The 27,550-nt window shown below is 49.3% G+C and overlaps 1 protein-coding gene across 2 annotated transcripts in view; it reads right to left on the bottom strand.

Moving 5' to 3' along the window:
- LOC111141555 (ATPase phospholipid transporting 9A (putative)) overlaps nucleotides 1-27,550 on the bottom strand; it is a 127,513-nt gene that overhangs the window by 97,430 nt on the left and 2,533 nt on the right. The gene's annotated exons all lie outside the window — the stretch shown is intronic.

Genomic DNA, 27,550 nt, shown 5'->3' with positions numbered 1-27,550 from the left:
CCACAAGGCCATCTCATTTAGCCGATCTGAGGGTCACCACATTTACTCTCTCCTCGCACCAGCCACGCTGTATACCCCACACACTTCCCATACACGATCAATCCGACTCTCAGGTCAACAGTGTTTATTGAACACCAACAACAAAAATAACGTAAGACAAGCAAATCACTGCCTCTTTTTTGTCACCTGTTCATTCACCGGCTAGGTCTCATGTGCTCGGTGTGCCGGGCCCGCCCCTGGCACTTGGGCATTCAGGAGTGAACACAACAGATAGGTCCTCCCCCATCTGCAGCTTATACTCTAGTGCAGGGAGACAGACCATAAACAACCACCCAAAATAAAATAAGGCCTGGGCAAGAGAGGGCGTGGGGGAGGGGTGTGGCTCGGGAAGACTGGGTGGTCAGGGAGGCTGGTGTGACAGCTGGGTGGAGGGACAGGTAGCCACAGCCACGCAAGGAAGCAGTCTGGGCACAGTGGAAGGGAGTCCCAAGGGCAAAGATCCACAGGTGGGAACAAGCGTGGTTACACACCTGCCAAGAAAGACTGATGTTTACCAACCACAGGGGAAAGGGGGAAGGAAAATGGAAGGAGGAGGAGAGGCCAGAAGACACTGGACCTTGTCTCTGGGGCCGGGAGTCCGGGGTCACTGAAGGGTTACAAGCAGGAGGTGGCGTGATCTGATTGACATTTTTAAAAGTCCCATCTGTGGCTGAGCAGAGAAGACGCGGCAGTGGGTTAAGAGTACAAACAGAGAGGCGTCTGGGTGGCTCAGTGGCTTAAGCCTCTGCCTTCGGCTCAGGTCATGATCTCAGGGTCCTGGGATCAAGCCCCGAATCGGGCTCTCCGCTCAGCAAGGAGCCTGCTTCCCCCCTCTCTCTGCCTCCCTCTCTGCCTGCTTGTGATCTCTCTCTCTGTCAAATAAATAAATAAAATCTTTTTTTAAAAAGTTTTCTAAAAAATAAAAAGAGTAAAAACAGATCAAGAGGTGTGAGGTTCCTTTCTGGGGAAATGGGCATGCTCGAATATCGATGGTGGCGACGGTTACACAACTGTACGAATGTACTCAGAACGGCCAATCATACACTTCAGAGAGGCAAATGGCAGGGCATGGGAACTGTGTCTTAATAAACCTTACGTTAACCAAAAAAAGTGGAAACAGGGGGTCATTCAGGAAGCTACTGTCATCAACAAGGCAGGCAGCGATGGCGGTCCAAGGAGTGGGGGCAGCAGGTACAGATTTCCAAGATATTACAGACGTAGAAACGCACTGTCTTTAACCAAACATTAAAAAAAAAAAAAAAAAAAAAAAAGCACTGGGGCGCTGGGTGGCTCAGTCGGTTGAGCATCTGACTCTTGATTTCGGCTCAGGTCATGGTCTCAGCTATAGGATCGAGCCCTGCGTCAGGCTCCACGCTAGGCAGGATCTGTTTGGGATTCTGTCTCTCCCTCTCCTTTTGCCCCCTGCCCCCAACTCACCCATGCTCTATCTCTAAAATGAGTCAATAAATAAAATCTGTTAAAAAATAATTTAAAAAAAAAAGAAATGCATTATTTCATTTAATATTCATGATAATCCTGCATGGTATCTATGAGCATCGCCCCCATTTTCAGTGGAGAAACTGAGTCCGAGAAGACTCCGTGATTTGCCAACATCTGTTTGTTCCATGCTGAGTGGGGGAAGCTGGCCTTAAGCCCAGGCCTGTGGGACCCAGATCCTGAGCTGAGAGCCTGAGAGCACCGTGCATTGCCATGAACGGCCTCATCAGCACAATTACTTTCCAGCTTTTTTTTTTTCTCCCCAGGCTCTCATCATCTCATAGTGTCAGAGCGATCTTGAGAGCCCTGAGAGCAGTGGCCGTCATCCTGCTGACACAGTTCTCCCACAGGCTCCTCCTCCTGCCGGTTATGAACCCCTTGCCTTTCAGCTCCAGGGCCTGCTTCCCTGCCCGCTCTGGGAAAACGGACAGAGCTCCCTTCTGCACTCCTCTATGGCCAGCACAATGCTACGCTTTCTCAGTAGAGGACACTGGGGGGACACCACTGGAGGAGAGGGTCTTTCTCCTAGGGCTTTCTCCTGGGCTGACCCTGTGGATCAGCAGCCTGAGTGGGAGGCCTCCCAGTGGAGCTCTGCCCCACCACCCACCCGGGATGTGCAGCCCTTGGAGGCCTCCAAGCCCCACTGCAGAGACTTTCCCGGGGCTCTCGCAACATGAACATCCTGCCTCCTCTGCCACCAGCACCCTGATCCCTCATGTCCACGCTTGTCACCCGAGGTCCTCCTGTCACTGTAGCCCCCAGTGTCCCAATCCCACTGCACACCCAATGTGTCAACCACCGGCTGGGCCCGTCGCCCCACCTGCGCCACCAGATCACTTTCTGCTTGCCCTGTGCCTGCAGACCAACTCTCACCCTGCCTTCCAACAGCCTGAATTTTTTATTTTTTTTAAGGATTTTATTTATTTATTTGAGAGACAGCACAAGTAAGCAGAGAGGCAGGCAGAGGGAAAGGGAGAAGCAGGCTCCCCGCTGACCAGGGAGCCCGATGCAGGGCTCGATCATGGACCCCAAGATCATGACCTGAGCTGAAGGCAGATGCTTCACCAACTGAGCCACCCAGGCACCCCGGGCCGCCTGAATTAACACCATCTCCAACCACATCTGTACCCCCCCCCCCCCGGGGAAAGGCCACCTCCCAAGTGCATCCTTCCTTGGGTCCACTCCCTCAGCTTGGACTACCCCAGTGTCCTCCTCCATCCTATAATTACCCTTTATCCTCAGTAATTTACTAAGTCACCTCCCTCCATCTCTCCACCTGGGCTAGCCGGGCCAACCCCATCTCCGAGCCCCCGGTGCAGGGAGCGCAAGGATCCAGGCATAGCCATGATGATGAGGCTGCGATTATCACCAGAAACACTAAGAAAGAACGTGCCCTTCCCGGTGAGGTGGCAGAGGCAGCAAACACGTGAGGGGCTGCAGGTGGCCCCTTTGTTCTTGTCTGGGGAAGAGTCCGCCTGATAACGGGCGTCACCAGGAAGAAGGCAAAGGTTCCCGACGCTTAGGGAAGGGTGCGGGGGTCTGCCCGTCGGTCCGTTCCCTGGGCTTTTCAGTCTTAGAAATCAATTCATTGGTTTTTACTTTTGCTCAAGCCAAAATTAGTTGGGTCTGTGCTGAGCGCTGCCCCAAACCTCCTGTCTGATATTCCTGTCCGTCACCCGGCTGCTCTGCCCTTGAAGACACAACCCTATTGGTTTTGAGTGTCTGCGATTCTAAGCTTCTGAAGAGTGCGGCCAACACCTTCCAGCCCGCACTCCTCCATCCTGACCCCTCCGCTCCGGCTTCATTAGAGCGGTGCTGCCCAACACGGTGGCTTCCATTCCATGGGGCTATTTATGTTTAAATTAATTAAAGTAGAAGAATTCCGCCCCCTGTTCCCACACACCACGTTCAGAGTGCTCCACAGCCCCTGTGGAAAGATCCAGAACATTCCAGCACGACAGAAAGCTGTGCTGGACGGCACTGCTTCAGGGCATCCCTTTCAAGACCGCTCCTTCCACCTCGTTCCTTATCTGACACCAGCACCAGAGGACACACAACACGCGAGCATCAGTAAGTGGCCCTCACCACTGACCGCGCTCAGGCTCAGGATCTGCACATGCGCACAGTATTTCCTCCTGCATCCACTGCCTCTACTTTCCAACTTCATGGTACTGGCTAAGCCTACTTGCCTCTAACTGTGGGTTCTCACCTAGGTCACTTCCGGTCCCCTCCCTGCCCAGGAATACCTGGCAACATCTGGAGACCAGTTTGGTTGTCACACGCAGGACAGCCCCCCAACAAAGAATGTCCAACCCCAAGTGCCAGCAGTGCCTGGGGTCGGGAACTCCTGCCCTAGATTTTATTTACATAAATTTTAAAGGGTCACTTTGTGCTACTATCATAAATGGGAGTATCACCGCCATCAACACAAGGTAAACAAACATTCCAACCAGCACAATGGAAAGCAAACAGTGTTACCAGTTTCAGGCCAGAGTCAGTGGCTCTGAGCACTGAGCACCAGCATGGCTCTTGCTCCTTCTTCCGTTTCTACGGCTGAGACGACAGCGAGGGTGGGCTACTAAAAAGTTCCCCCTGACAGCGTTAGAAACATGGAGGGGGAGTTGAAAAACAAGGGAAGTACCTTACTGCATGTCTCGATGTGATTTAGTTCCTGCCCATGAATTACTTGGGACGTTATCAGGGCTGCACCTCGAGCCCTCGCCTGCCTGCGTTTGGGGAACTACTGTCCCACTGCAGAAGCTTTGGGCTGGCAAATTTACGAGCAACCAAGACCCCCCCACACCCCAAACAGAAGAGGGGGCAGCCAGGCTCCCTCTCAACATCTGGACTGACCCCTGCAACTCCCTCTACCACCACACCCAGTCTGTCTAGGGTATAGACTTCCGTCCCCTCAAGGCCACAGAGGGGCAGCCGCCCAGGGCTGTGTCGTGGCAACTGTCACCCTAGTGTCATCTTTTAAAGATTTTACTTATTCATTTGACAGAGAGAGAGAGAGACAGCAAGAGAGGGAACACAAGCAGGGGGAGTGGGAGAGAGAGAAGCAGGCTCCCCGCTGACCAGGGAGCCCGATGCAGGGCTCGATCCCAGGACCCTGAGATCATGACCTGAGCCGAAGGGAGACCCTTTACTGACTGAGCCACCCAGGCACCCCTACTGCTATTGTTTCTTAACACCAAACCAAGCTGTCTGCCACCTGTCATCACAAAGTCACTCCTACCTTCTAGATGGGCCAGGGAGATGGGCTACAAGACAGAATGAGAAATTAGGGGCACCTGGGTGGTTCAGTCGGTGAAGCGTCTGCCTGGGGCTCAAGTTATGATCTGAAGATCCTGGGATTGAGCCCCGCCTTGGGTTCCCTGCTCAGTGGGGACTCTGCTTCTCCTTCTCCCTCTGGCCCATCCCCCCCACTCCTGCTCACTCGCTCTCTCTCCAATAAATAAATAAAATGTTCTAAAAATGAGAAATTCATGGAGAAACTAAAGAAGAAATAACAGACGAGAGCCACAGTATTGAAACAGCAGGACCATAATGGGTCCAGTAGGAACACCCGCTCCTAAGTCAGAGGGACCATGTGCCACGCCGAGCCGCTCTACACGGGCTCCGTGGCTTTGTACTCATCTTTTGTGATCCCACTTTTTCTGTCTAAAAAATGACAGTAAGACCTGCCTTGCTAAATCACTATGAGGATAAAGGAATTTATATAGGAAAGGCGTATGACAATATGTAGCACATGACAGGCAGGAAATTAATAGTACCTATATTTAAGGGGTTTTTTTTCCAGATAAGAAAAGAAAACATAAAACAATGTTCTTACCTATTGATAACAAGAGCCATTCAATGAGGTTAAGATGTAAGGCTGGGAATAATTTCGTTTACACTGCTTCTAGCTTAGACCACTTAAACAAAGGAAAATCAAAGTAAATTTTCTTATGATTTGACTCTAAAACAAACAAAGGTTTTCACGATGGGCAGCCTGTTGGCCAGATGTGCGGTGGTTTCACACAATCTGGCTGAAAGGCAAGGGAAAGTAAATATTACAGGGGGAAGCGCCAAGGGAACAATATTTCTGGAAAAGGTAACTACTGTCATAAGGCGCTGAGGAAATGATCACCTTGCTCTGGGTATAACCACCATCAGCCCAGCCATCCGTAAATACTTGCTGAATTGCCCTCACTGTGTGCTGAACTTTCCAGAAGCCAGAGTCCAGGAAGCTATCATCTCTCTGCTGATACTGGGAAGATCCAGGAAGAATTTAAAGAAAAATTAAAAGCAATATGAAAAAAAAAGTCTACGCAATGGTTCTCAATGGAAGGGGCAGGCTGGCAGTGGGGGGGGGGGATTTGCCCCCTGCCCTGGGGACACTTGGCAGGGTCTAGAGAGAGATTTGGTTGTCACAACTACAGGGGCAGGGAGGGACTCCTGGCATCTCGCGGGTAGAGGCCGAACGTCCTGTAACGCCCACGGCAGCCCCACACGGAGGATTACCCAGCCCCACATGTCAACAGTCCTGAGTTTGAGAACCCCAGTCTCGAGCAGCACTGTTGGATATCTTCCTGCAGTGACGGAACTGCTCTCCATCCACGTGGTCTCACACGGCAGCCACAGCCACGTGTGGCTGTTGAGCACTCAAAATGTGGAATTTAAATGTTGTTCCATTAATTAATGAAAATAGCTACACAGACCTAGCATGTACCATATTGGACAGCAGGTCTAGAAGGATGGAATTCAAGTTGTTAATAATCCTAGATGCCTGGGGAGGGGTGCCAGAAGGCATGGAAAAGAAGGTATGAGGGACAATTCTGCTCTGTGTTCTAAGAACATCTAGAAGGCTGACTTTTTTTTTTTTTTTAAACTAAGGGAATATAAAATCTCGAGTCAGAGGCACCTGGCTGGCTCAGTTGGTAAAGCATGTGATTCCTGATCTCAGGGTTGTAAGTAACTCTGCACTCACCATGTGGTGGGTATAGAGATTACTTTAAAAAAATAAATAAATAAATAAAATCTTTAAAAATTAAAAATAAAAATAAAATCTAAAGTCAGAAAGCATGCAAAAAAGGGAGCTAGTTCACTGAAGTCTGAACATTATCTCTGGTCACAGCAACACTACCTATTGGTGGAAAAACTGGGCCATATCAAATAAAAAAGCCAAGTCAATGTGGAACTTTCTCTTTAAATAGAAACAGGTCCTCTGACCTAGCAAGTCTACCTGGAGGGATGGACTGTGTATGAATTCTGGTATGGGTGAGCAACAGGAAAGGTACAAGGATGCTCCCAGCAGCAAGAAAGCAAAACCCTGGGGCACCTGGGTGGCTCTGTTAGTGAAGCAGCTGCCTTTGGCTCAGGTCATGATCCCAGGGTCCTGGGATCAAGTCCCACGTCGGGCTCCCTGCTCAGAGGGGAGCCTGCTTCTCCTTCTCACTCTGCCTGCTGCTCTCCCTGCTTGTGTTCTCTCTCTCTCTCTCTGGCAAATGAATAAATAAAATCTTAGAAAGAAAGAAAGAAAGAGAGAGAGAAAAGAAAAGAAAAGAAAAGAAAAAGAAAGCAAAACCCTGGAAATGACCAAATGACCATCAGAGAGGAACCCCCCTCACAGTACACCTGCACCATTTTTTTTTTAAGATTTTATTTATTTATTTGAGAGAGACAGAGAGAGGAGGAGCAGAGAGAGGGGTAGAGGGAAAGGGAGAAGCAGACTCCCCACTGCGCAGGGAACCTGATGTGGGGGCTCGATCCCAGGACCCTGAGATCATGACCTGAGCCCTAGGCAGATACTTAACAGACTGAGCCACCCAGGCGCCCTGGACTTGCACTAATTAAGAGAATAAGGCAGATGCACACACTGACAGGGCAAGACCCAAGTGATGAAGGGGGAGGGGAAAAATAAAGTAAAAGATATGCAATTTATTATGCTATATATTTTTTTAAGATTTTATTTATTTATTTGACAGAGAGTGATATCACAAGTAGGCAGAGAGGCAGGCAGAGAGAGAGAGGAGGAAGCAGGCTCCCTGCTGAGCAGAGAGCCTGATGCGGGGCTTGATCCCAGGACCCTGGGATCATGACCTGAGCCGAAGGCAGAGGCTTTAACCCACTGAGCCACCCAGGCGCCCCTATGCTATATTTTAATAAAAATAGCATATGATAATACACACATGGGAAAATAACACTGAGAAACGAATAGGCAGACACACACCCAGACCGTTAATTCTGGTTCTCCTGGGGGAAGGGGGCAGTCACGGGTGGCAGGATCTGTCGCCTCTCCTATTTCTCCTGCCAGAAGCCTTTCCCTACTGGTCTCTCGCTGCTCAACAGTGCAGGGCACCCCTTACATGAGTATGACTCACACTGCGTCTCGCCCCCACAATGAGTCAATGAACGAAGACTCAAGCCCAAGCCTGTCACCTCTCATCCCCGGTCCTCTGTTATCAAACCTCCGACTGTGGCCAAGACAAATGAGCTCCAGGACTCTACTTTTCTCCAACATCCAACCCCTCTGGCAAGACTCCTTCACACCAGATTTCCTTGAGCAACCCATTCCCCTTCCTCTACTTCAAAACCCAACTCTGTGCTCTTCACAGAAAAGGTCTTCACAGAAAGCAGGTCTGTTCTCCCTTAGACTGCATTTGCCTGTTTGTTTCTAGAAAACTCAAGTCTATGGAAGCCCAGCAAGCAACATATAAAAATATTGAACAAAAATAAACCCTGGGTCCAGGGGACAGGGCACACTGAGGACCTGTGGGAAGGAAGTGGCCACCGGGCTGCTCACATACAGACCGTATGATTTTTTATGACAGAGACAGAAGGGGCACCTGGGTGGCTCAGACGGTTAAACGTCTGCCTTCGACTCAGGTCATGATCCCAGAGTTCTGGGATCGAGCCCCGCATTGGGCTCCTTGCTCAGCAGAGGGCTGCTTCTCCCTCTGCTACTCTGCCTACTTGTGCTCTCTATCTCTCTGTCAAATAAATAAATTAAATCTTAAAAAAAAAAAAAAAAAGACAAAAAGTACAGATTCTGAAGTGCAAGGCCTCGGTTTTTAAATGCTGGTAACTAACACAATATTTAAATATTATGCAAAACTAAAATCACACTGAGGTGTCATTTTTTACTTAGCATGAATAACCAAAATCAAAAAGCTTAATAACACCGGTTTTGATTGGGATGGGCAAACAGACACTTTCCACTGCTGGGAGGGGTTGAGATCAGTACAGCCTTGAGGGAAGGCAGCCTGGTGACAGCTCTCAAAATTACCAATGCAGGGGCACCTGGGTAGCTCAGTGGGTTAAAGCCTCTGCCTTCGGCTCAGGTCATGATCCCAGAGTCCTGGGATCAAGCCCCACATCGGGCTCTCTGCTCGGTGGGGAGCCTGCTTCCCCCTCTCTCTCTGTCTGCTTCTCTGCCTACTTGTGATCTCTGACTTATGAACTCTGACTTGTGATCTCTGTCTGTGAAATAAATAAATAAAATCTTTAAAAAGAAATTACCAATGCATTCACCTGGACCCAATGATTCCCCTTCGAGATATTATGTACTTTGTAACTGGGCACAAAGACTTAGGTTCAACGTCATTCTCCGTAACATTGTTAGTAATAGGTACCATTAGATATAACCCAGGTGTCCAACAGCGGTAGGGTGGTTATATTAAGTATGGTAAGTCTATTCAATGAAATCCTTTAAAGCCATTTTGTTTAAAAAAAAAAAAAAAAGGAATGAAAAAGCTTTTTATGTAATGACACGAAACAAGCCCAGTGTGTACTCTTACATGAAAGAAATATGTCGTGTAGACTAACAACAGAATAAAAAAGGTCAAAATCTATGTGTGGGTGTCTAGATAGATAAATATAAAATACATAGGCCTTCTTTTGGAAAACGGTCAAAAATTCTCTAGACGACACAGAAGAAATTGAGGAGTGGTTGCATAGAAGGGCACAGGATAGCCAAAGCAGGGGACGGAGGGAGGCTACGTTTGCAAAGTACACACTTCTGTACCTTTTCAACAGTGAACTATGTGACTGTGAGACTTTTTTTTCTAATACACAAACAAAACAAAAAACCCCACCGCACTCCCCACACAGCACCCAGCTCTCCATCCGCAGCCTCAGAGCTTGGCCACAAGCCCAGAGGGCAGAACCAGATACTATTACCCTCACACCCCAGATCGGATATACAGAAGGGGCTCAGATGCCCCATGCAGGCTGAGGCGCCTCTCTGGAGCTTCTCCCCCGCCCCAGCCATGCACGCACACACACACACACACACACACACACACACACACACACATACACACACCCAGCATGCAGAGACCTGCTGCCTTACCTCGTGTGTTTATACTGTGTCTGCGGCATTGGCTCACGGGTTCCAGACCAGGTCTGGGGCCACAGCCCAGACAGCCGTGTCACTCCCCTCACTCCTCCCCAGAGTCCTGCAGGCAGGCCCTCCCCCTCCTGGAGAGGAGGAAACGGCACCCAGAGCCCAGCGGCAGGTGGGGCAGAGCCAGCCGTGAGTCGGGCAGGCTGGCCTTGGGGCCGGCCCTCGACCACAGCGCTGCGAGAGCTCACCCTCACCCCACGGAAGGATCGGAGAGCTGCCTCCGGGCTGTCGTCAAGACAGCAGCCTAGTGACAGGGACATAGCAGGAATGCACCAAGGGTCCCCAGGGGCACCTGCCCCGCTGCCTGGCTCCTCCCTCGGAGCACTGTCAAGGGTAACAGTGGCTAACCCTGCTCCTCTCCTCTCCACGGGCCACATGCTTTGGGGGCTAAGCGCGCTGCCCGCGTGACCTCACTCAGCCCTCCAAACGACTTGCACAACCACATGCTCATTTACAGGGAGGTGAACTCACTCGCCCAAGGTCATGCAGCCAGTAAGCGGCGGAGCCCAGACTTGCACCAAGATGGTCTTGCTTGAATCCACGCTCTCAACGCCTCACGGTCCTCAGCAGCCAACCCTGGCCTTGGGGAGCTGCCCCCTCCTGCCAGGAACCCTTTCCTTCCCAGCCTCCGGCTCCCCCGCGGCTCCGGGGGAGAAAGTGCGGGTGGCTCCACCTCGGGCGTGGCTCTGGCACCGAGACAGCCCCAGGAAGGCCCTGGGGGAGGTTTCCAAGGGCGCCTGCGTGCAAGACGCAGGAGGTTCCCCCGCCAGTCCCTTGCAAAGGCTTTAGCTCTAGAAGCAGGTGGCAGGGCTGCTGAGGGTCTAGCTCAGGGACCGCTGGCGGGCGAAGGACACTCCCCAGGCAGCAAGTTCACACCTCTGCTCCCGTGACCGTGGTGGGTGAACGTACCGGGTGAACCAGGGCTCCAGCAGCCGCGCCTCCGACCTCCACTCTCCGCAGGGAAGCCACACGCTACTGCCCTTGCCCCCGGGCTCCACACAAGCCCTGGCATGAGCAACGGTCTTCAGAAAGATTTTCTAGTCGTCGTTCAACAAATACTTATCAAATGCTTGCAGACCTCAGACGTGCCTTAGAAAACTACCAGACGTACAACCGTGAGCACTCCAGTCCAGCCAGTACACCCACAGGGAATGTGCTGTGTACGGAGCATCTCCCCAGCCGACCACAGGCTCCTTCTGTCTCCACAGGCACCCGTCTCACACATCGATCAGCGGGAAGCCCGATTTGTGGTAGACAGAGAGAGGAAAACATGTGTTTTTACTTCTTTTTCTTTTTCTTTTAACCTTCCCAATCTCACGGACATGCATTGAACAAAAGGCAGAATAAAAACAGTGGGTGGGGCACCTGGGTGGCTCAGTGGGTTAAGCCTCTGCCTTCGGCTCAGGTCATGATCTCAGGGTCCTGGGATCGAGCCACCCATGGGCTCTCTGCTCAGCAGGGAGCCTGCTTCCCCCTCTCTCTCTCTGCCTGCCTCTCTGCCTACTTGGGATCTCTCTCTGTCAAATAAATAAATAAAATCTTAAAAAAACAACAACAACAAAAAATGGATGAAAAAGGTCACCACTCATCTGACCTGGAACAGAAAGCAGCTCTGCCATTCCCTGGGCGTAAAACGGCAGAGCCCTTCCAGACAGCCACTCAGTCAGAGCCACATGGTTAGAGCCCTCAGCCGACCACGGATTCCATTTAACCCAGGGAACTGGGGAGTCTAGCTTATTAAAATCGTCTAAACGTTGGGGCACCTGGGTTAGGCCTCTGCCTTTGGCTCGGGTCATGATCTCAGGGTCCTGGGATCTAGTCCCACATCGGGCTCTCTGCTCAGCAGGGAGCCTGCTTACCCCCCTCTCTCTCTGCCTGCCTCTCTGCCTACTTGTGATCTCTCTGTGTCAAATTAATAAAGTAAAAAAACTTTAAATAAATAAATAAAATCTTTTTTAAAAATTAAAATAAAATTGTCTAAATGCAGGGGCACGTGGATGGCTCAGTCAGTTGGGTGTCTGACTCTTGATTTCCGCTCAGGTCATGATCTTAGGGTCATGGGACAGGGCCCCACATCAGTAGGGAGTCTGCTGAAGGTTCTCTCTCTCCCTCTCCCTCTGCCCCTCCCCCCAACATTCACACTCTCTCTCTTGTTCTCTCCAAAATAAATAAATGAATCTTTAAAAAAAAAGTTTCCAAATGTAAGAGAAAGCTTATGCCATGATATCCTCTCCCTAGGCTAAGCTCTAATTTATAAGAGCAAAATCAAACTGAAATCATGTCACTTAATAGCCACTGGATTAAAACAGAGATCAAAGGAAACATACACCTGAATGCTAACAATAGCAGATAAGGCTTTAAATAATTTTAAGAACCACATCTTTGACTTTTCTGTAAGAGGAATTACTACTTTAATAATGGAAAAAATAGAACCCTAGTGTATAGAAGTGCCACGCAGGGCCCCAGGGTGGGGAAGGGTGCTCGGGCCAGGCTCTGAGCACCTCCTGGGCCTCGCTGGCCGCCTCTGGCTTGCCTGTGCATGGGTCCTTCCTACTCTGGCAAGGGCTGGTGCCCCAGCCCCTAGTTCCATCACCTGGCATGAACTGGCTGATGCTATTCAGGGGGGTGCCAGTGAGTACTGACAAAGGCTCAGCCCGGGTTAATGCAATTCCCTGGAAATGCTGTAAGTCTCAGCCATTCCGGAGGAAGCTGCTGGGAGCCAGCGCGGACGGAATGGGGGCATCCCCAGCCAAGCAGCAAATACAGGATCAATTAGAATTCTGTAACCCAGGCCCCTGACAAAGGCCTTTGTGGCTAATTCCTTACGGCAACAGGCTACATGAACAAGGAAGGAGGGAGAGAGGAAAGAAAGAAGACAGAGGGAGGCCTGGATTCCCCCTTTCCTTCTGCGAAATGGTTCTGTTGTTTTCCCCCATGGGCTGCGATATTCAGCACACACCTTCACGGAAAGCCCCCGTATCCTGCACACCGCGTACCCCCCTGATGAATCAAATAAAACTAAGGGCACGTGGCTCCACTCTTCATCCCCTGGCTCCATCGGTCAGTTAGCATATGTTTACTGAGCACCTACTACATGCACCTCGGTACTAAGCAGTGGGACACGCAAACAAGACAAGTGAGGGTCCTGCCCTTGGGGCACCTATTATTTCCCAGGTGGGCTGGTGGCGACAGGAAACAGCAAAAAGTACACATGGCAAGAACATGTCACTGCAGGGAAGGCGGCTCCTGAGTACGTGGTCTGGGAAGACCTCTCTGAAGGAAGAGACCGCTGACCTAGCGCTGAGACAAGAAGGCAGTAGCAGCTTGAAAGCTGGGTGACCCTGGGCTAGTCACCTAACCCCTCCAAGCCCTGGTTTCCCAGGAAACACAACAACGGCGCCAGCCACAGGACTAGGTGTGAAAGCCACAAGACAATCCACCGAAGCCACCGCTTGAGAGGCCCGTGGTCCTGGCGGCTAAGCAGACAGGGCAGAACAAAATTCATGCAAGCGCAGCCCTACGTGTCCCTGCAGGAGGGGACTCCTGTCTCTTGAGTTTGCTCCTAGATTCCTGGCATGCAAACTGTTCCCTGGGGATAGAGCAGGTGCTGGGCAAATACCTACGGGGTAAATGAATCGTAACCCTCTGAAATGTCCCACATTCACAGCTACGTTCCCGGTTTTCTGTGGGGTGGTAAGTGCTGCTGTTCTGTGACAGTCACTGTGTAGACTGGGCTCATCCAGCTCCCAGGAGGTGACGTCGCAAGCCGGGGGGCTGGTGCCTACCTCAGCTTTCCCTTTCCCTCTCTGTGTCTTTGGGGTACTCTGCCAGCATCCAGAACAAAATCATAACTTAAAAAGTGAAACTAAGGGGCACCTGGGTGGCTCAGTTGCTTAAGCATCTGCCCATGGTTAAGGTCATGGTCCCGGGATCGAGTCCCGCATCGGGCTCCCTGCTCCGCGGGGGGTCTTCCCCCTCTCCCTCTGCCCACTGCTCCCCCTGCTTGAATGCACCTACTCCCTCCCTCTCTCTCTCTCTCTGTCAAATAAGTAAATAAAATCTTTAAAATTTTTAAGTGAAACTAAAATTAGAAACAACTTGTGAAAATACAGGGCACTGGTTAAAGTAAATTAGCCAACCTACTCCAAGAAATATTATGTTGCCATTAAAAATGTCATTTACAAAGTACCTCATGATACAGAGAGAGCCTTATATTAAAATGTTAAATCAACAACAGGAAATAAAAACACATGGGCTACATGGTTATAATTTATAAAACAATGTACACAGAAAGGACGCTGGGAGAAAACAGGGTATCTGTGATGTTCTAAGATAGTCCGTGAAGGAAGTTAACACCAGTGTTCCACTCTTCAGTCTTCTCTGTCCTCCCAAGCTTTCTTTAGTACAGATGCACTCATTTTACAATGAAAAGAAAATAAATTTTATGTATTTTTACCCTCCCCTCGTGATATGAGCTACTGAAGAAGAGGGTGCTTGGTCAGAGAAGAAATCCACTGTGATGTGACCATTTTGCCCAGTCTCACAAACCCTCAGTCCCTTTCCCCTCAACAAAAATCACCTGCTCTGAATGGATATGACAGGAAAAGTCAAATAGTAGATGTCATCAAGACAGGTCGCAAAATGCAATTTACTGCCTGAGCTCAAATTAAAATGAGTCTTTTGAAAAACTGAAATGACGGCACCCAGGTGGCTCAGTGGGTTAAGGGTTGACTCTTGGTTTTGGCTCAGGTCATGAGCTCAGGGTCATGAGATCAAGCCCCAGAGCCAGGCTCTGTGCTCAGCAGGGAGTCTGCTTGAGATTCTCTCTCCCTACCCTTCCCCCCACTTGCATACACATTCTCTCTCTCAAATAAGTAGATCAAATAAGTAGATCTTAAAAAAAAAAAAATTGAGGGGCGCCTGGGTTGCTCAATTCATTAAGCATCTGCCTTCAGCTCAGGTCATGATCCCAGGGTCCTGGGAAGGAGCCCCGCATTGGTGCTCACTGCGGAGTCTGCTTCTCCCTCTGCCTCTGCCCCTCCACAGCCCCCACTTACGTGCTTTCTAATAAAAAAAAAAAAAATCTTTAAAAAATAATAAAAATTGGGGTGCCTGGGTGGCTCAGTGGGTTAAGCCTTTGCCTTCTGCTCAGGTCATAATCTCAGGGTCCTGGGATCAAGCCCTGCATCTGGGCTCTCTGCTTGGCGGGGAGCCTGCTTCCCCATCTCTGCCTCTCTGCCTCATTCTGACCTCTCTCTGTCAAATAAATAAATGAAATCTTTAAAAAAAAAAGTTAAAAATTAAAATTAAGAGAATTCTTTGTCATTCTAAACCAAAACCACTCTTTTTTTTTTTTTTTTTTTTTAATTTTCACTTATTTATTTGTCAGAGAAGGAGAGAGAAAGAGGGAGCACAAGCAGGGAGAACTACAGGCAGAGGGAGAGGGAGAAGCACACTCCCTGATGAGCAGGGAGCCCAATGGGACCCTGAGATCATGACCTGAGCCAAAGGCAGATACTTAACCCACTAAGCCACCCAGGCATCCCCAAAACCATTCTCAAAGGAAAAAACCCTCTGTTCCTCAGTCTCATCATCCGTAAAGCAGGGCAGTCAGGAGGAACAGGATGTGCTTAAAACTCTAGAACACTGCTGGGCACCTAGTAAGCATGCAGTGGTGGTTAGCAACCATTAAAATCGTCATCAAATTCCTCTAGCACAATCCAATAACTAGAACTAGCAACAAACCATACAAAGCACAGCCTGATGTGTGACTGCCGGGAGCTCTTTAAGCCAAAGGAAGCGGCCAGTGCCTCCAGCCCCTCCACCTGGCAGAGCACATGGTACATGTTTCAGGTTGGGGGGGTGGGTGAGGGGGGTCAGCTCCAGTCCCCATGACTTTTTTTTAAAGATTTTATTTACTCATTTGACAGAGACAGAGCAAGACAGGGAACACAGCAGAGGAGTGGGAGAGGGAGAAGCAGGCTTCCCGTTGACCAGCGAGCCTGATACGGGGCTCGATCCCAGGACTCTGGGATCACCACCTGAGCTGAAGGCAGACGCTTAACGACTGAGCCACCCAGGCACCCTTCCAGTCCCCATGACTTTGCAACATGCTCACAGAGGGCTCTGGAGACAGGACTATCTAAAGAGAACTGCTAAGGAACTCATCATCAATTTAGAGTGAAGGCTTATCAATAACATCAGCAGATACCCCGCTTGCCAAAATGGTCATAAGTAGGATACTTCCAGTATGAGTTTGCTAGGTTCCCATAATAAAGCACCACAGGATGGGTGCCTTAAATAGAACTTTATTTTCTCCCAGTTCTGGAGGCTAGAAGTCCAAGGTCAAGGTGTAGGCAAGGTGGGTTTCTCCTGGGCCTCTCCCCGTGGTTTGCAGAGGGATGCCCTGCTCCTGGGTCCTCACCTGGTCTTTCCTCCCACCCCTGGCATCTCACTTGTGTGTCCCTGTTTCCACTTCTCATAAGGACACCGGTCAGACTGCAACAGGGCCCATCCTAACAGCCTCACATCTTTTTTAAAGGCTCTATCACCAAATACAGGAATCACAGTCCGAGGGACTGGAGGTTAAGGCTTCAACAGAGAATCTGCGAAGGGCTACACCTCAGCCCCTAACACTTCCCAGGGGCTCTCTTCCAACCACTCCGGGCTTCTGTAGCCACTGAATCAGAAAGCTGAACTCAGAGTGAGGAGCAACAGTCCCAACATGAACTTCTTGCCTAACAGGTATTTCCTTAAGAAATAAAAGGGAGGCTGGGAGGAAGAGGGAGGGAGAGAAGGAGGGAGGGAGGGAGGGAAAGAGAAAGGGGCAACCTTCACAGGACACTAAGGGACACAGCAAGCATAGTGAACACGCATACCCTTAGCCCAGCTGCTCCGAACAGGTGCAATTTTGCCCCCTCCCACCCCCACTCCCCAACCCCTGGCACAGGGGGACCCTGGGCAACGTCTGCGACATCTCTGGTTGTCATAACTGGGTGGAGGACATTGTTGGCATCCCGTGGGCAGGGGCCCGGGCTGCTGTCACACATCCAACAACAGACAGGACAGCCCCCACAACAGACAACTGTCACACCCCAAATGTCAACAGTGCTGAGGCTGAGAATTGCCGAGGTCCCACCTGGCCAGGTCTGACTTCACCCTGTGTCACAGCAGATGGCCCGGCAGAGGGTGGGAGATCCTGCCAGGCCCCATTCTACGGGGAGGGCACTGTCCATGCGCCACCCTACTTCCTCCTCGGGGAGGCAGGCCAACAGGCTCCTCCTCCTGGCATTTAGCAAATGCCACAGAGATCTGACTGTGATGACAAAAGCATCCGGCTGCCCTTCATTTCCCGCCGTGAGCCTCGCTCTCCCTGGGCCCCTTCCAACTGCCCCTCCCCAAATCCCCCCAGACTATTTATACAATGATAAAGGCAACATGAAGATCCCAAATTGACCTGGTAAACTAGCCATTGTTTAAAACTCATGTTTAAAAAAAAATCTTGGGTTTTCATGGATAACCTGGCAAAACAAAAAAATGTTTTAATCTATTAGCAAAATCAGATTATTCCATTTCCTCCCCCTTACAGCAATATTACAGTATTTTTAGGCTAAAAGCAACATTTTAGCACAGGCGGCCGCTCCCTAAAGATCAGACACGTCTGGGGGCACATCTACAAACTTCACAATCTTTGATGGAATTCATACTGTTCTTTAAGTCAGTTCTCTGTTTTTCATGGAAATGTATTCTGAAAGGAAATTCACTATCACTACAACAACAGCAACAAAAAAGCAAGTATCACTTGGCACAAACAGAAAGAACCATAAAAATAATTGCTAGCCTTTCAGGGTCTGGCCATGGGCCACCCAAAGTGATCTTTGGCGACGTTTCTCCACCAATCTTTCCAAATCACACAAATGAAAGAAAACAGATATGAGCTTAAGAATTGGGCACTGTTCTGGGCAAACAGGCAATGTGGTCCGTGGAGCCTCCAACTCTTGGTTTCGGCTCAGGTCATGATCTCAGGGTCCTGGGATCAAGCCCTGCGTCAGGCTCTTCACTGAGCACGGAGTCTGCTGGAGATCCTCTCTCTTTCCCTCTGCCTGCCCCCTGCTTGTTCTGTCGGTCCTTTAAAATAAATAAATAAATCTTTAGGGGCGCCTGGGTGGCTCAGTGGGTTGGGCCGCTGCCTTTGGCTCAGGTCGTGATCCCAGGTCCTGGGTTCGAGCCCCGCATTGGGCTTTCTGCTCGGCGGGGAGCCTGCTTCCTCCTCTCTCTCTGCCTGCCTCTCTGCCTACTTGTGATTTCTCTCTGTCAAATAAATAAATAAAATCTTTAAAAAAAAAAAATAAATAAATAAATAAATAAAAAAATCTTTAAAAAAAAAAAAAAAAAGGCAGGGGGTGACATCTGGGCGGCTCAGTCGATTAAGCACCTGCCTTCAGCTCAAGTCGATTCTAGGGTCCTGGGATCGAGTCCTGTATGGGGCTCCCCGCCGAGCACGGAGCACATTTCTCCCTCTGCCTGCTGCTCCCCCTGCGTGTGCTCACTCGTACACACTCTCTCTCTGACAAATAAATAAGTAAAATTAAAAAAAAAAATCAGCACTTTTCTAGCTCTTTAGGTAAAAGTCATTGCTAAGAACATTACAAGTAGTCTTTTTCTTTTTTTTTTTTTTAAGATTTTATTTATTTATTTGACAGAGAGAGAGATCACAAGCAGGCAGAGAGGCAGGCAGAGAGAGAGGGGGAAGCAGGCTCCCTGCTGAGCAGAGAGCCCGATGCGGGGCTCAATCCCAGGACCCTGAGATCATGACCTGAGCCGAAGGCAGAGGCTTAACCCACGGAGCCACCCAGGCGCCCCACAAGTAATCTTTTCCTTTAGAAATTAAACCAAAGTCCAGTCACTGTCATAAGTAAAGCTGGAGGCACCCCACATCCATTCCCAAAGTGGCCACAAAATACCACCAGAGTGAATTCAGGACTTCCATCGTTTGCACTTGGGAACGATGCTAAAAGAACAACATCAAAGAAGACATCCAGATGGCCAACAGACACATGAAAAAGTGCTCCACATCACTCGGCATCAGGGAAATACAAATCAAAACCACAATGAGATACCACCTCACACCAGTCAGAATGGCTAAAATTAACAAGTCAGGAAATGACAGATGCTGGCGAGGATGTGGAGAAAGGGGAACCCTCCTACACTGTTGGTGGGAATGCAAGCTGGTGCAACCACTCTGGAAAACAGCATGGAGGTTCCTCAAAATGTTGAAAATAGAACTACCCTATGACCCAGCAATTGCACTGCTGGGTATTTACCCTAAAGATACAAACGTAGTGATCCGAAGGGGCACGTGCACCCGAATGTTTATAGCAGCAATGTCTACAATAGCCAAACTATGGAAAGAACCTAGATGTCCATCAACAGACGAATGGATAAAGAAGATGTGGTATATATACACAATGGAATACTATGCAGCCATCAAAAGAAATGAAATCTTGCCATTTGCGACGACGTGGATGGAACTAGAGGGTATCATGCTTAGCGAAATAAGTCAATCGGAGAAAGACAACTATCATATGATCTCCCTGATATGAGGGAGAGGAGATGCAACATGGGGGGTTAAGGGGGTAGGAGAAGAGTAAATGAAACAAGATGGGATTGGGAGGGAGACAAACCATAAGTGACTCTTAATCTCACAAAACAAACTGAGGGTTAATGGGGGGAGGGGGGTTGGGGGGGGTGGGATTATGGGCACTGGGGAGGGTATGTGCTATGGTGAGTGCTGTGAAGTGTGTAAACCTGGCGATTCACAGACCTGTACCCCTGGGGATAAAAAGATATTATATGTTTATAAAAAATAAAATTAAAAAAAAAAAAAATCCCAAAAAAAAAAAAAAAAAAAAAAAAAGAACAACATCAAACAGCCACACTCTCTCTTTGGGACCAGCGGGCAGGGCCTCCAGCCACCAGCCCTCCTCTAGGAAGCCCCCTACAGCACGGCTCCCACATTCACCTCTACGCTTCAGCATCCCTGCCCGGGTCTGTAATTCCAATCCCCCTGGCGTCACTGCCTGGTTCTGGGCAGGGACCCTGGAACAGGAAATGGTTGGCGTAAGTACAGCTGACCGGGCTGGCAGAGGACGCAGAGGGCACTTTCCAGTGGGCCGCTGTCCAGGCTTGTCTCAACTATTCTCGTCCAAGGGGGCAAAGAGCTGTTTACACAACTCTCCATTCCACCACGGGGAGGGGCAGGGCTGGGGGCTACGGATGTCACCGATCAGCATGCCCCCCTCCTCTGTCCTGCCCCCAAGCACACCTCTGTACCCTGTATACCTAATACCACCCTCACGGTGTCAACACACACACACACACACACACACACACACACACACACCCCTATATACATCTGATCCTCATTACTTGTGGTTTCTGTATTTGCAAATCCACCCACTACCTAAAATTTATAATCTCAAAATCAATGCTCACAGGAGTGTCGTGGTCACTCACAGACACGTGTGGCAAAACATCCGTACCACCTCTCACAACTTCCCCAGATGAGGTGGGACAGCGCGACACATCCAGTCCAGCTCCACACTGTACATGCAGGCCCTTCCTACCGTCTGTTCAGGGCCATGCTTTGTGCACTTCGGAGCTTTTTGTTAGTGATCATCACTGTTTCAAAGAGCCCCCAAGCATAGCGCTGACATGCTGTCCAGTGTCCTGAGAATAGGAAGCTTTATGAGTCACAGCGCTGCTGGTCACAAGTCCACTGCTAATGAATCAAAAACATATATTAAATACAGAGTCTTGGGCGCCTGGGTGGCTCAGTGGATTAAGCCTCTGCCTTCAGCTCAGGTCATGGTCTCAGGGTCCTGGGATCGAGTCCCGCATCGGGCTCTCTGCTTGGCAGGGCGCCTGCTTCTTCCTCCTCCTCTCTCTCTGCCTACTTGTGATCTCTGTCAAATAAATAAATAAAATCTTAAAAAAAAAAAAAAAAGTACCAACATCAAAGGGGCACCATGCAGGGTGGGCAAGAAAACCTTAGTTCAGAGCCGAGACACTGACAACCCCGAGGAAGCACTGCTTCTCCTGTCGGTGGTCAGGGAGCGGGTCACACAACACGTCCGTTTAAATTCTGCACCCTCTGGGATGCCTGGTGACTCAGACGGTTGGGCGTCTGCCCTTGGCTCAGGTCATGATCCCAGGGTCGCTGGGATGGGGTCCCTCATCGGGCTCCCTGCTCAGCAGGGTGTCTGCCTCTCCCTCTGCCAGCGGCTCCCCCTGCTTGTGTTCTCTTTCTCTGATAACTAACTAAATAAATAACATTTTAATTAATTCTGCACCCTCAAGCAAAAGGTAAGCATGAGCTCTGAGCCTTGCGATGCCTCTGCTGTACCCAGCAGGCAGGCCTCCCCTGCCCCAGCCCACCGCAGACCCCCTGGGATGTGAAGCCAGGGCAGGAATGTGCTCCCGGGCTTAGGGGATCCACCCATCCAGCACTGGTCCCCGCTCGCTGCTGTAACCCATCACCATGCGCCTATCATCTTACGGTTCTAGAGGTCAGGAGTCCACAGCAGGTCTCACCCGCCTCCAGTCAAGATGTCAGCAGGGCCGGGTTCCCTCTGGAAGCTGTTTGTTTCCTTGAAGTTTCCCGTTTCCAGATGCCCCCCTCACCTCCCCCTACCCTGCCCCCTGCACGTGCTCCCTTCTCCATCTCCAAGCCAGCAGCCCCCATCTTCCAGGTCTTCCAGAGTCTCTCGGACTCACTCTCCTCAATTTCAAGGGCGTCTGTGATGACACTGGGCCCACCTGGCTAATCCAGGACAGTCTCCCCGTCTCACAATCATTCACTTAATCGCACTAGCAAAGTCCGTTTTGCCATGGAAGTTCATACACTCCCAGGTCCAGGGGCCGTCATTCTGCCCACCCCCCTCTGCATGCAATCCAGATTCCGTATTCTTTTACTCTTTTCCCTTAAATGCTTGACTACTTGCATGAATGGCATATAAGGTTTTTCACATAAATCATCCACCAAAAAACTCCTCACTAGAATATGCAGCTTTTATTTATTTATTTTTTTTAAAGATTTATTCATTAGAGGGGCACCTGGGTGGCTCAGTGAGTTAAAGCCTCTGCCTTCAGCTCGGGCCATGATCCCAGAGTCCTGGGATCGAACCTCGCATTGGGCTCTCTGCTCAGCAGGGAGCCTGCTTCCTCCTCTCTCTCTCTGCCTGCCTCTCTGCCTGCTTGTAGTCTCTGTCAAATAAATAAATAAAATCTTTAAAAAATAAAGATTTATTCATTAGAGAGAGAAAGAGAGAGAGAAAGTATGCACACAGAAGCAGGGGGAGAGGCAGAGGGATAGGGAGAAGCAGACACCCACTGAGCAGGGAGCCCGTCGTGGGGCTTGATCCCAGGACATGGAGATCACGACCTGAGCCGAAAGGCAGACGCTTAACCATCTGAGCCACCCAGGGGCCCCAAGAGTCTTGTATTTAAAGATGAAAACTCACCTCACAAGCCCAGACACCACCTAAGCTTCTGTCCCTCGGCAGAGGAAAAGAGACAAAGGCAGAGGGAACCCAGGGTGTCTTCTCTCTGCCTGAGGCTCCCTTCTGGTACTCACACCCCCAAGTTTCCCACCCCCACACTCAAATCATGTGGTTAAGACTTGGTGCATCCACCAGCGAAGACTGTGGGCCACAGAGTCACATCAGAAGAAGGAGTGAGCAGCATTCTGAGAACGCCCAACAGACTTCTGCCTGGATTATCGAGGTTACCATCCCCCATCCCCAGGAGACCATAAACTGGAGATCAGCTTCAGGCATTCCTTCTCTCAAAAAGGACTTACTGGGCACCTACTCTGTGCCAGCCTCTGTGTGATGGTGATTAAGCTGTCACCAACCGGGGCCCCACTGTTCCCAGCCAAATGATCACACAAGCCCATGTCACACTCAAACTGTGCAAGACAGAAAAGAAGCCGAGAGGCTCTAAGTGGGATCTGATCGCTCATCAGGAACATCAGCGAAGGCGCCCCTGAGGATGGGAGACCCCAGTATGGCTTCACTGAGTAGGTGAAGAGGAGAGAGGACATTCCAGGCAGAGAACAGGATGTGCAAAGGTCCTGTGTCCAGAGGGACCTCAGGAGGAGAGAGTGAACACAGTGTGGCTACAGGGGAAAGAGGCCAGGCTACAGTATACAGTGTGTGAAGGTGATGATGGAAGGAAGCAGGGGCCACAGCAGAACTTTCTGTGATGGTGGAAATGCATGTACTTTCATCATCCCACATGCAGACACTGCCCACACGCAGGTACCGGGGACTAAAAGGTGGCTAGTGCCACTAAGGCACTAAATTTTTACCTGTATGTAATTCTAATTATTCTAACTCTGAATGTAAATAGCCACATGAGGCTCATGACCACCATGGTGGGCGGCATGGGGCCTCAAGAAATGGAAAGCTACAAGAGGGCTTCGAGCAAACCGTTTTCATGATCAGAGCATCTGGCCACCTCTGCTCTGGCCGCAGGGTGGACCCTTCACTGGCCAGTGGACACCTTGGATGCAGGGAGGTAAGTGACGACAGTGATGGTGATGGCGGCCTTGAGGGACATGTGTGCAGACTGCCATGTGCCAGGCAATTTGGAGTGGGGGAGGGAGGGAGAACGTGGGAGGCGTTGGTAAAGGATGAGCCAGGGAAGATGAGGGCAAAGGCGGCATCTGGGATGATGCCTGGGTTTCCAGATTGTGCCACTGAGGAGATGGTACCGGCTCTGGGAGGTTGGGAACACGAGAGGAGGGAAGACCAGGCTTGTGGTGGGAGCCAGACCGTGAGTTTGCTTTCGAGCAGGCTGAGGGCAGGAGTCAGGAGGCGGACAGACGACTTGGTTCTCTGGTAGGGTGGCCACTGGGGCCGTGGGTATGGGTGAGCTCCACCCAGACTTCTAAAGGGGAGGAGGTCCAGGACCAAATTAATGGTGAAAGAGGAGGCAGAACCATCCCGTCATGGAGGACGCAGGAAACACTGACACACTGCCTCTCTAAAACTCAGGGTAGACAGGAGAAATGAAGGCCTTTGTCCACAAAGAGACTTGAATGTTCTTTATGGTATTAGTTATAATACGCAAAAACCAGAAATAATCCAAATGTCCATCTTGGTTAAAAAAAAAAAGTATATACCCATATATAATATACACTATTATATATTATAGAGTATACATATATACCCTATTAAGCAATAAAAAGGCACTTTGAAACCACTGTGCTGAAAGAAACCAGACACAAAGATGACATATTACATGATTTCATTTACATGAAATTTCCAAAAAATGCAAACCTATGGAAATAGAAACATCAGTGGGACCAAGTGCAAATGGGCATGAGGACGGAAGTGTTTGAAAACCAGACTGTGATGATAGCTGCACCAACTCTGTAACTTTACTTTTATTATTTTTACCTTTATTTTTAAGTAATCTCTACACCCAATGTGGGGCTTGAACTCACAACCCAGAGATCAAGTCTCATGCTCTTCCCAATAAGCCAGCCAGGCTCCCCTACTAACTTTGCTTTAAAAAAAAACAAAACAAAACAAAATCAATGAATTGTGAGGCACCTGGGTGGGTCAGTCAGTTAAGTTAATCATGAGCTCTACCTTTATCTCAGGGTCCTGGGATCGAAGGTCCTGGGATCCAGCCCCGCTTCGGGCTCCCTGCTCAGTGGGGAGTCTGCCTCTCCCTCTCTCCCTCCCTGTTCAGGCTTGCACTCGCTCTAGTAAATAAAATCTTTTAAAGTAAAAAAAAAAAAAAAATCAAAGAACTGTACATTTACTACATAAGTATTTTGTTATGTAAATTATGCCTCAATAAAATTGTTAAAAAAAATTTAGTAGGGGGCGCCTGGGTGGCTCAGTGGGTTAAAGCCTCTGCCTTCAGCTCAGGTCATGATCCCAGGGTACTGGGATCAAGCCCCACATCGGGCTCTCTGCTCAGCAGGGAGCCTGCTTCCCTTCCTGTCTCTGCCTGCCTCTCTGCCTACTTGTGATCTCTGTCAAATAAATAAATAAAATCTTTAAAAAAAAAAAAAGATTTAGTAGAATATGAACCTAATCAGCTCTTCCTAAACCCAATTCATTGTCTGGAACTTCCTAGTCCAAATACATCAAAAATCAAAGCATCCTCATCCAATATGGCCACGAAGTCTTAGTTTGGCCAGAGCACAAGCTCCCTGCCCTACAATATCCCACCAGCGCCTCCACACACCTGGTTGGAACAGCTGAAAGAAGATAATCATTTTCCCAGCTTTGATCAGAACAGAGTCATGAGATCCATGGTATTTTTAATGTCCCATTATCGAAGGCCCCTTTCTCTCAATGCAGGCTTCCGGAACACCCCCAGCAGCAAACCTCATGCAGAGGCCTGTTTATCCCCATTCGCCCCAGCAAATACTAAGATGTACTGAGTGCTTACTGTTCTAAACCATACATGGATTAAGTCTCTAAAACGACGCTCTAGGTAGCCAGAATTCTTGTTCGTCCCACTTTACAGATGGAAAAACTGAGACCCAGAGAGGTGAAACTTCCAAAAGTCATATAGCTAGTCAGAGATGGAGCCTGGACTTGAACCAAGCTCCTCAACTCTGGAACCCACACTCCTCGCAACCAACGTCTGGTCCTTCACCAAGAAGGGAACGCCATTCAAGGAGCCACAAAGCTCGTTTAGTCAGAGAATGGTTTCCAGCAACGCTGTGCGCAAGCCCTGTTTCCTACCTGAGCCACTGGGGAAAGTTTCCCAGCATCAGGATGGGGAAACTTAATCGAGAGAGAGAAAGAACATCGGAGCCACAGGATTCCTTCAGCGAATAAACTACACGTCCTGGTAACATACACTGAGTGACCCAGCGTTAATTACCCTCTGTCTCCTGGGACTCACAGCACCTACGTTTTTGGTTTAACCATAAAACCCCCAACCATCCTACAGCTTAGAGCCATTTAGACGAAATGAGTCGACCGGGTTCAAATCCACCTCCTCACACTGGCTATCTCTGTGACCTTACACAAATGATTTAACATCACTGAAACTTAACTTTTCTTGTCTATAAATGAGGAAACTAGCTCCCAAAACCCATACAGTCATTACAAGGATTAAAACAGGGCTACTGGGGCGCCCGGGTGGCTCAGTTGGTTAACCATCTGCCTTCGGCTCAGGTCATGATCTCGGTGTCCTGGGATAGAGCCCCCAAAGGGCTCCCTGCTCAGCGGGTAGCCTAGGTCTCCCTCTCCCTCTGCCCTTCCCCACACTGCTTGTACGAGCACGCAAGGGCAAGAGAGAGAAAAAGCATGTGTGATCTCTCATTCTCTCTCAAATAAAATCTTTTAAAAAAAAAAAAAAAAAGGCTACTTATCTCAAGTACTCAGAGAGCCTGACCGACCACAAACAGAAAGTCCCCGATTCATGACAATTCGAATTCAGATTTTTCAACTTTACTATAGTGCAAAATCTATATGCATTTGATATCAAATTTCGAATTGTAACCATTTCCCGGTGATGCGATCCTCCGTCATGATGCTGGGCAGCAATGAGCCCCTGCTGGCCACAGGGGTAAGAACTGAGGCACTGACAACCACCTCATTCCCATACAACCATTCTGTCACTTTCAATACAATATTCGATACATTATGTGAAATATGCAGCACTTTGTTATCAAACAGGCTTTATGTGACATGATTTCCGCAATGGTAGGCTAACTTAAGTGTTCTGAGCATGTTTAAGGCGGGCCAGGCTAAACTATGATGTTCCTTAGGTTAAGTGTAGTAAATGCACTTTCAACTTCAGATATTTTCAGCTTACAAGATTTATCGGGATGTAACCCCATCCAAAGTCCAGAAACATCTTGTGCATCGCATGGGGCTCCTTGCTCAGATGGGAGCCTGCTTCTCCCTCTGCCTGCCATTCCCCCTGCCTGTGCCTCTCTCCCTAATAAATAGACAAAATCCTTAAAAGAAAAAAAGTCCAGGAACATCTGTATTAGTTTCTTCTTCCTTTAACTCCCCCTCATTATATTTCAGGGAGCTCCGCACCACTCTGCTCCCAAAGTGTTTCCAAACACCCAGATTCCCCCCTTGATGTGGCTACTCTTAAAAATGCAAATTAAATATGAAAAGATATACACATATGCCTGGCTCTCCTGATAGAGGATCTGAATCTCAATCAGAGTCACTGTTTAGGAAATAAATTAGTTCCAAAGTGGCAAATTCTAAAAGGGAGTGTGTTCCTCCACTCCAACACCAAACAAATTTTGTTAACTGTCTGCACCACTCCCTCTGAACCCCATATTAACAGTACACCTCTATCCTGGTAATCATCACTTTTAAATAATTACCTGCATTTCTCTCTCATGCACTGAATCAGGGGTTCTCAACTACCATGGCACAGTAAAATCATACCGGGGGCTTTAAAAAATAAAAGATACCCAGGTCCCACCCCAGATTATTTCAAAGGTTTAACACAGGGGCAGAGATGGTAGTTGTTAAGGTCCCCAGGTGATTTCAACGCACAGCCAGCGTCAGGAGGCCTGTGCGAGTTTGAAAGGGCTTGGTTTTTTTGTCTTTTGGTTTTTTGTTT

The sequence above is a fragment of the Enhydra lutris genome, unplaced genomic scaffold (genome assembly GCF_002288905.1).
Source record: "Enhydra lutris kenyoni isolate GAN:26980312 unplaced genomic scaffold, ASM228890v2 scaffoldscaffold6, whole genome shotgun sequence".
In the NCBI taxonomy this organism is placed as follows: Eukaryota; Metazoa; Chordata; class Mammalia; order Carnivora; family Mustelidae; genus Enhydra; species Enhydra lutris.
This window is presented reverse-complemented; position numbering and strand designations above follow the sequence as displayed.